We start from the raw sequence: 8,623 nt of genomic DNA, 5'->3' as shown, positions 1-8,623 counted from the left end.
GGTCTCAAACTCGCGGGCCATTTGCGGCCCTCGATACAATATTTTGTGGCCCTCGCTGGCAAAAGCTTCCTTATAGTTCGCTTCAGTGCTCCCAAATAATCCGCTGCATCCCCGCCGCTAAATGAGGGGTGCAGAGCCCCCAAATCGCCCAGGGGGGCAATCCGCCGGCATTTCCTGGAAGGGGCAGAGCTTTCAGCTTCAGCTCTGCCTCTCCCCACCCCTCTCTGTGAAGGAAGAGTGAGAGGGGCGGGCAGAGGCGGCAATGCACCGCGATTGTGAAATTCCTTATGCGGCCCAGCCACATCCTGACTTTGCCTCCTGCGGCCCCCAGGTAAATTGAGTTTGAGACCCCTGCGTTAGAGTGTACTGCATGAGTCCGCTATTGTTCCTAGCCACATGGCTAATTAATCACTGCACATTAGTGTTGTCCATTAGGATCTTTTTTGTGAGTCAAATCATCAGGAAGCAGGGAGGATATGACCACAATTTACTTCATAGGAGACAGACAAACATGGAACCTGCCATGAGCTGTCAGGAGCATCATTCTCTGCAAATACTATATAAAAATTCTGTGAAATCCAAACGTGGACAGTGAAATGCATATGTAATGTAAGTAGAGCCAATATTTAGCTACTGATATGTGTTTTTTTTTTCTCTGAGACCCTATACCTAACAGCTCCTCTTTAAACAATACCAGTTGCCTGGCAGTCCTGCTGATCTATTTGGCTGCAGTAGTGTCCAAATCACACAAACAAGCATGCAGCTAATCCAGTCCATCTGATCTGCATGCTTGTTCAGGGTCTATGGCTAAAAAGGTAAAAGTATTAGCGGTACAGGATCTGCAGGATAGCCAGGCAATTTGCATTGTTCAAAATGAAATAAATGTCAGCCTCCATATCCCTCCCACTTCAGGTGTGCTTTAAAAAGGTGTACAGCTAACAACTTGCTGCCAGAAACTACCTTTAGGCTGGGGTCACACTTGGAATCGTGGGTGATTTTACGCAATGTGAAATCGCACTGCAAATTGTGTATTCTCTATGGGTCTGCTGTATTTTCCGGAAGCATGTGATTTGAGTAATGGTAGGCAATGGAAGTCGCATGTGATACACATACTTCAATTTTAAAAAGCAGAAAACACATTGCAGATATAACTTGCACTGTAACGTGCTCAAAAAGTGACAAAAATACACTCCAGGTAACTGCACAGGAGAGAAATGATGATGCCTTTCCTGGGAGATTCCCTTTGGGTTGTTACTGTGACAGGGCTAAAGACAGCTATACATCAAGGGACTTGTCGGCTGATTGACTATCCGATTCCATTATTATAACCGAATCGGATGAAAATCTGTGCTGCCAAGTGCATGCCCGACTGACAATGCAACCAATTTCAGTCCTGGCACAGTTGATCGCGCATGCTGCAAGATGCTGGGCCGACTTGCTGGATCGGATGCACAGCGGTAACGGCATACAATTTTGGGACAAACGCGAGGAAACCCCCGACGCTGACTCCCATCAGCGAGAGATCTGCCTGGCAATTCAACTGGACCTGGAGGATTGCCCTTCAATCCACCCTGCCCACTCCATGCCGCACTATCATGCCTGGAAGCTACAAGTCTGTACAGCCTCAGCCCTGGACTGTCGCCTGAAGGATGAAGTCCCGATCCTCAGTGTGAAACCTCATAGACAACTGCCACTCCCTGCAATAAATCACTGCAAACGAAGGGCCCAACAAGTACATACATAATCACTAAGGGCCGTTTCCCCTGGCGATTAGGACGCAATCACTGCATCCCGCTGCGGCCACTTCCGGTTGCTTTCCGAACAAGCGGATGTGGCGTCATGCGATTTCCTGTTAGTGACAATGAGGCTCGGATGCGTACTGCAGAATCTGCAGCATGCTATCCATAATTTCCCCGCGTCACATCGATTAACCCCTTTGGCGGTATGATTTTATTTTACGGATTTTAGGGTCTAAAAGCAGTGCAATTTTTTTGCACCCTTTGAGACCCGAAAACCTGGGGAAAAAAAATCACGCTGCCAAGGAGATCTTCAGCAGTTCCACAATCACCTCCCTGGCTCCAGCGCTGAAGTTTTCCCTCCATCCTACAGGTGGCGCTGCAACGCTAAAGGTGAGATTGCGATGTCACCAGGAGGAAGGAGAGCCTCAGAGGAGCGGAAGAAGAATGTCAGGAGGTATGTAGAAACCCCCGCTGCACGCATTGCTCTGCATACAGCCTCCAGCCGCTACCCTTAGCACAGGTCGGGATCATCGCTCTGAGCTGCGGCTTTCCGCCCCGACCCTAGCTCAGGTTTACCGCCAAACAGGTTAAGGTAATTTGCATCAATGGAAAACACTTTCATTGACTTACATTAGTGGCAGTTTAGTTGCGGTGCAATGATCGCACTGCACCGTGTGTAGTGGAAACGGGCCCTAAGGGCTAATTCACGCTGGGAACCCAAATTGCAATTCCGTGACAAAAAAAATTTAGACCGTGAATTGCAATTGAGATTCACATCCTCATCGCCCCCAAAGTGCTGCATGGGGCACATTTCTGCAAGTTTTAAAAGCTGCAGTGAGAATGATCCCACAGGAATACATTTGTCACAGCGCGATCAGCCAAGCACTGAGAAGCACCCAAGTGTGAACCAGCCCTTACATAGTTACATAGTTATTTTGGTTGAAAAAAGACATACCTCCATCGAGTTCAACCAGAGAACAAGTACAACACCAGCCTTCTCCCTCACATATCCCTGTTGATGCAGAGGAAGGCGAAAAACCTTTAAAAACTCTCAGCTCTAGGACATGGCGGACAGGTGAGCGGTTAGGGAGGGACCCCTGTGGGAGGGATGCCTTCACGGGGCGGTCCTGCTAGCGACGCAATCTTGCGATTTGCGTCCAACTGAAGCCTCCCACCTGAATGCTAATGGCTGCTAGATGTGGTATGGCAGGTAAAGGGTGTATGACAGTGCATCCTGATTGGCTGACGAGCACCTGCTGACGACTCAAATGTAGCTGCATGCATGTATTGCTGTGTTCTATTGCTTGTGTGTGTCGAAAGCGAAAAACCCTTACAAGGCATGGTCCAATTAGCCCCAAAAGGGAAAAAAAATCCTTCCCGACTCCAGATGGCAATCAGATAAAATCCCTGGATTAACATCATTGGGCATTAGCTAGTAATTGTAGCCATGGATGTCTTTCCACGCAAGGAAAGCATCTAAGCCCCCTTTAATTGCAGGCATAGAGTGTGCCCTTTTGGAATATGTCATTGATTTAATAACGATTGATAAATTCTAAGGCAGAGATCACACTTGGGAAAAACGTGTGCATTTTGCCACAATGCAAAAACGCACGCAAAACCACACATAATGAGTTATATTCACAATCACACATGCGGTACGGAATTTTTACCGCTATATTTTCGGCAGTGATAATTTCCGCATTTTTTCCACATTCACTAAGATCCCGTTTCTACTGGAGCGGAAACTGCTCCGAATCCGCAGAGTTTCTCCGCAGACAAATTGCGCGGGGAAACTCTGCCATAGGAAACTATGGCGCCGCCGGCCGAATCGCGTACTCTAGCGATTCGGCCGACACTGCTCGCAGATTTCGCGCGGGAGGCTGCGAATCCCATAGTCGTGCATGGCACGGCTTCTGGGATTCGTCTGTGATCCCGCACACCCGGAAGTGCTGACGCATGCGGGACAAGTGGAAACGGGCCCTAAGAATTTTCTTCATGCTTTCCGCATGTAGTTTTCCAGAAAAAAAAATGGGAAACGTGTAATCAGCTAGTAAAACATGCGGAAAAGTGGAATCAAAAAATTAAAGTCAAGCAAACACAGTGCTCAAGGCTCCAGACTCCATTTAAGTCAATGGGAAGCTAAATAAATCACCTAGGTCAGTGGTGGCAAACCTTATCGAGACCGAGTGCCCAAACTTCAACTCAAAGAAGTCTCTTGTCTCTCGTAAAGTGCCAACACGCCAATTTGAACAAAATGACCCCCCCCCCAAAGAGATAACAAATACCAGGCCCTCAAACCTACAGTGACCAGATTTTTCTGGGTTCAACACGGGGCAGGGGGGTGTTTGCGGCGCGTGTAACAGCGAGGAATAAGAGAGCAGTGTTTCCGCCATGATGTGGTGAAATGAGGATTAGCATCATGGGTGTGCAGAAACTGTGTGATGCTATTTAATAGTGTACCGTAACCCCAAAGCAGCAAATATAGCCATCTATGACCATTAACCACTTCCCGACCGCCGTATTGACAAATGGCGGCCGGGAAGTGGACCCCGCAAGGACCGCCGTATTGACAAATGGCGGCGGTCCTTGTAGGGGCATGGGCGGAGCGATCGCGTCAGCCGTGACGCGATCCTCCGCCTGGCGCCGCTCACCCGCCGCAACATCCCGCCAGCCATACGGAAGCACCGGCGGGATGTTAACCCGACGATCGCCGCATACAAAGTGTATAATACACTTTGTAATGTTTACAAAGTGTATTATACAGGCTGCCTCCTGCCCTGGTGGTCCCAGTGTCCGAGGGACCACCAGGGCAGGCTGCAGCCACCCTAGTCTGCACCAAGCACACTGATTCCCCCACCCCCTGCCCCAGATCGCCCACAGCACCCATCAGACACCCCCCCCCCCTGCCCACCCCCCAGACTCCTGTTTGCACCCAATCACCCATCAATCACTCCCTATCACTATCTGTCAACGCTATTTTTTTTATCCCCCCCCCCCTGCCCCCTGCTCCCTCCTGATCACCCCCCCCACCCCTCAGATTCTCTCCAGACCCCCCCCCCCCCCATGTACTGTATGCATCTATCCCCCCTGATCACCTGTCAATCACCTGTCAATCACCCCCTGTCACTGCCACCCATCAATCAGCCCCTAACCTGCCCCTTGCGGGCAATTTGATCACCCACACCAATAGATCGCCCGCAGATCCGACGTCAGATCACCACCCAAGCGCAGTGTTTACATCTATTCTCTCCTCTAAACACCCACTAATTACCCATCAATCACCCACTATCACCACCTGTCACTGTTACCCATCAGATCAGACCCTAATCTGCCCCTTGCAGGCACCCAATCACCCGCCTACATGCTCAGATTGCCCTCAGACCCCCTCTTATCAATTCGCCAGGGCATTATTTACATCTGTCCTTCCCTGTAATAACCCACTGATCACCTGTCAATCACCTGTCAATCACCCATCAATCACCCCCTGTCACTGCCACCCATCAATCACCCCCTGTCACTGCCACCCATCAATCAGCCCCTAACCTGCCCCTTGCGGGCAATCTGATCACCCACCCACACCAATAGATCGCCCGCAGATCTGACGTCCGATCACCTCCCAAGTGCAGTGTTTACATCTGTTCTCTACCCTAAACACCCACTAATTACCCATCAATCACCCCCTGTCACTGCTACCTATCAGATTAGACCCCTATCTGCCCCTAGGGCACTCAATCACCCGCCCACACCCTCAGAATGCCCTCAGACCCCAGCCCTGATCACCTCGCCAGTGCATTGCTTGCATCTATTCCCCCCTCTAATCACACCTTGAGACACCCATCAATCACCTCCTGTCACCCCCTAGCACACCTACCCATCAGATCAGGCCCTAATTTGCCCCGTGTGGGCTCCTGATCACTCGGCCAAACCCTCAGATCCGCCTCAGACCCCCTTCCGATCACCTCCCCAGTGCATTGATTGCATCCATTTTCCCCTCTAACCACCCCCTGAGACACCCATCAATCACCTCCTGTCACCCCCCTAGCACTCCTATCCATCAGATCAGGCCCAATACAACCTGTCATCTAAAAGGCCACCCTGCTTATGACCGGTTCCACAAAATTCGCCCCCTCATAGACCACCTGTCATCAAAATTTGCAGATGCTTATACCCCTGAACAGTCATTTTGAGACATTTGGTTTCCAGACTACTCACGGTTTTGGGCCCGTAAAATGCCAGGGCGGTATAGGAACCCCACAAGTGACCCCATTTTAGAAAAAAAGACACCCCAAGGTATTCTGTTAGGTGTATGACGAGTTCATAGAAGATTTTATTTTTTGTCAAAAGTTAGCGGAAATTGATTTTTATTGTTTTTTTTTCACAAAGTATCATTTTTCACTAACTTGTGACAAAAAATAAAATCTTCTATGAACTCGCCATACACCTAACGGAATACCTTGGGGTGTCTTCTTTCTAAAATGGGGTCACTTGTGGAGTTCCTATACTGCCCTGGCATTTTAGGGGCCCTAAACCGCGAGGAGTAGTCTAGAAAACAAATGCCTCAAAATGACCTGTGAATAGGACGTTGGGCCCCTTAGCGCACCTAGGCTGCAAAAAAGTGTCACATATGTGGTACCGCCGTACTCAGGAAAAGTAGTATAATGTTTTTTGGGGTGTATTTTTACACATACCCATGCTGGGTGGGAGAAATTTCTATGTAAATGGACAATTGTGTGTAAAAAAGAACAAACAATTGTCATTTACAGAGATGGTACTTATCCGTTAGCCGGGCGCATCCGGCAGGTGGCGCTAATTACTATTCCCCCTCCAGGCCGACATGGATAGTAGGGAAAGATGTAACTCTGGTGGAGTTTTGTCGCCACCTGCCGGATGCGCCCGGCTAACGGATAAGTACCACAGAGATATTTCTCCCACTTAGCATGGGTATGTGTAAAAATACACCCCAAAACACATTATACTATTTCTCCTGAGTACGGCGGTACCACATGTGTGGCACTTTTTTACACCCTAAGTACGCTAAGGGGCCCAAAGTCCAATGAGTACCTTTAGGATTTCACAGGTCATTTTGCGACATTTGGTTTCAAGACTACTCCTCACGGTTTAGGGCCCCTAAAATGCCAGGGCAGTATAGGAACCCCACAAATGACCCCATTCTAGAAAGAAGACACCCAAAGGTATTCCGTTAGGAGTATGGTGAGTTCATAGAAGATTTTATTTTTTGTCACAAGTTAGCGGAAAATGACACTTTGTGAAAAAAACAATTAAAATCAATTTCCGCTAACTTGTGACAAAAAATAAAATCTTCTATGAACTCACCGTACTACTAACAGAATACCTTGGGGTGTCTTCTTTCTAAAATGGAGTCATTTGTGGGGTTCCTATACTGTCCTGGCATTTTAGGGGCCCTAAACCGTGAGGAGTAGTCTTGAAACAAAATTTCTCAAAATGACCTGTGAAATCCTAAAGGTACTCATTGGACTTTGGGCCCCTTAGTGCAGTTAGGGTGCAAAAAAGTGCCACACATGTGGTATCACCGTACTCGGGAGAAGTAGTACAATGTGTTTTGAGGTGTATTTTTACACATACCCATGCTGGGTGGGAGAAATACTTCTGTAAATGACAATCTTTTGATTTTTTTACACACAATTGTCCATTTACAGAGTTATTTCTCCCATCCAGCATGGGTATGTGTAAAAATACACCCCAAAACACATTGTACTACTTCTCCCGAGTACGGCGATACCACATGTGTGGCACTTTTTTGCACCCTAACTGCGCTAAAGGGCCCAAAGTCCAATGAGTACCTTTAGGATTTCACAGGTCATTTTGAGAAATTTTGTTTCAAGACTACTCCTCACGGTTTAGCGCCCCTAAAATGCCAGGACAGTATAGGAACCCCACAAATGACTCCATTTTAGAAAGAAGACACCCCAAGGTATTCTGTTAGTAGTACGGTGAGTTCATAGAAGATTTTATTTTTTGTCACAAGTTAGCGGAAATTGGTTTTTATTGGTTTTTTTCACAAAGTGTCATTTTCCGCTAACTTGTGACAAAAAATAAAATCTTCAATGAACTCACCGTACTACTAACGGAATACCTTGGGGTGTCTTCTTTCTAGAATGGGGTCATTTGTGAGGTTCCTATACTGTCCTGGCATTTTAGGGGCCCTAAACCGTGAGGAGTAGTCTTGAAACAAAATTTCTCAAAATGACCTGTGAAATCCTAAAGCTACTCATTGGATTTTGGGCTCCTTAGCGCAGTTAGGGTGCAAAAAAGTGCCACACATGTGGTATCGCCGTACTCAGGAGAAGTAGTATAATGTGTTTTGGGGTGTATTTGTACACATACCCATGCTGAGTGGGAGAAAGATCTATGTAAATGGACAATTGTGTGTAAAAAAAAATTAAAAAAATTGTCATTTACAGAGATATTTCTCCCACCCAGCATCGGTATGTGTAAAAATACACCCCAAAACACATTATACTACTTCTCCTGAGTACGGCAATACCACATGTGTGGCACTTTTTTGCAGCCATACTGCGCTAAGGGGCCCAAAGTCCAATGAGCACCTTTAGGCTTTACAGGGGTGCTTACAAATTAGCACCCCCCAAAATGCGAGGACAGTAAACACACCCCACAAATGACCCCATTTTGGAAAGTAGACACTTCAAGGTATTCAGAGAGGGGCATGGTGAGTCCGTGGCAGTTCTCATTTTTTTTTGTCGCAAGTTAGAAGAAATGGAAACTTTTTTTTTTGTCACAAAGTGTCATTTTCCGCTTACTTGTGACAAAAATTAATATCTTCTATGAACTCACTATGCCGCTCAGTGAATACTTTGGGATGTCTTCTTTCCAAAATGGGGTCA

Source organism: Hyperolius riggenbachi, chromosome 10 (genome assembly GCF_040937935.1).
Source record: "Hyperolius riggenbachi isolate aHypRig1 chromosome 10, aHypRig1.pri, whole genome shotgun sequence".
In the NCBI taxonomy this organism is placed as follows: domain Eukaryota; kingdom Metazoa; phylum Chordata; class Amphibia; order Anura; family Hyperoliidae; genus Hyperolius; species Hyperolius riggenbachi.
Note: the sequence above shows the minus strand (reverse complement) of the source record.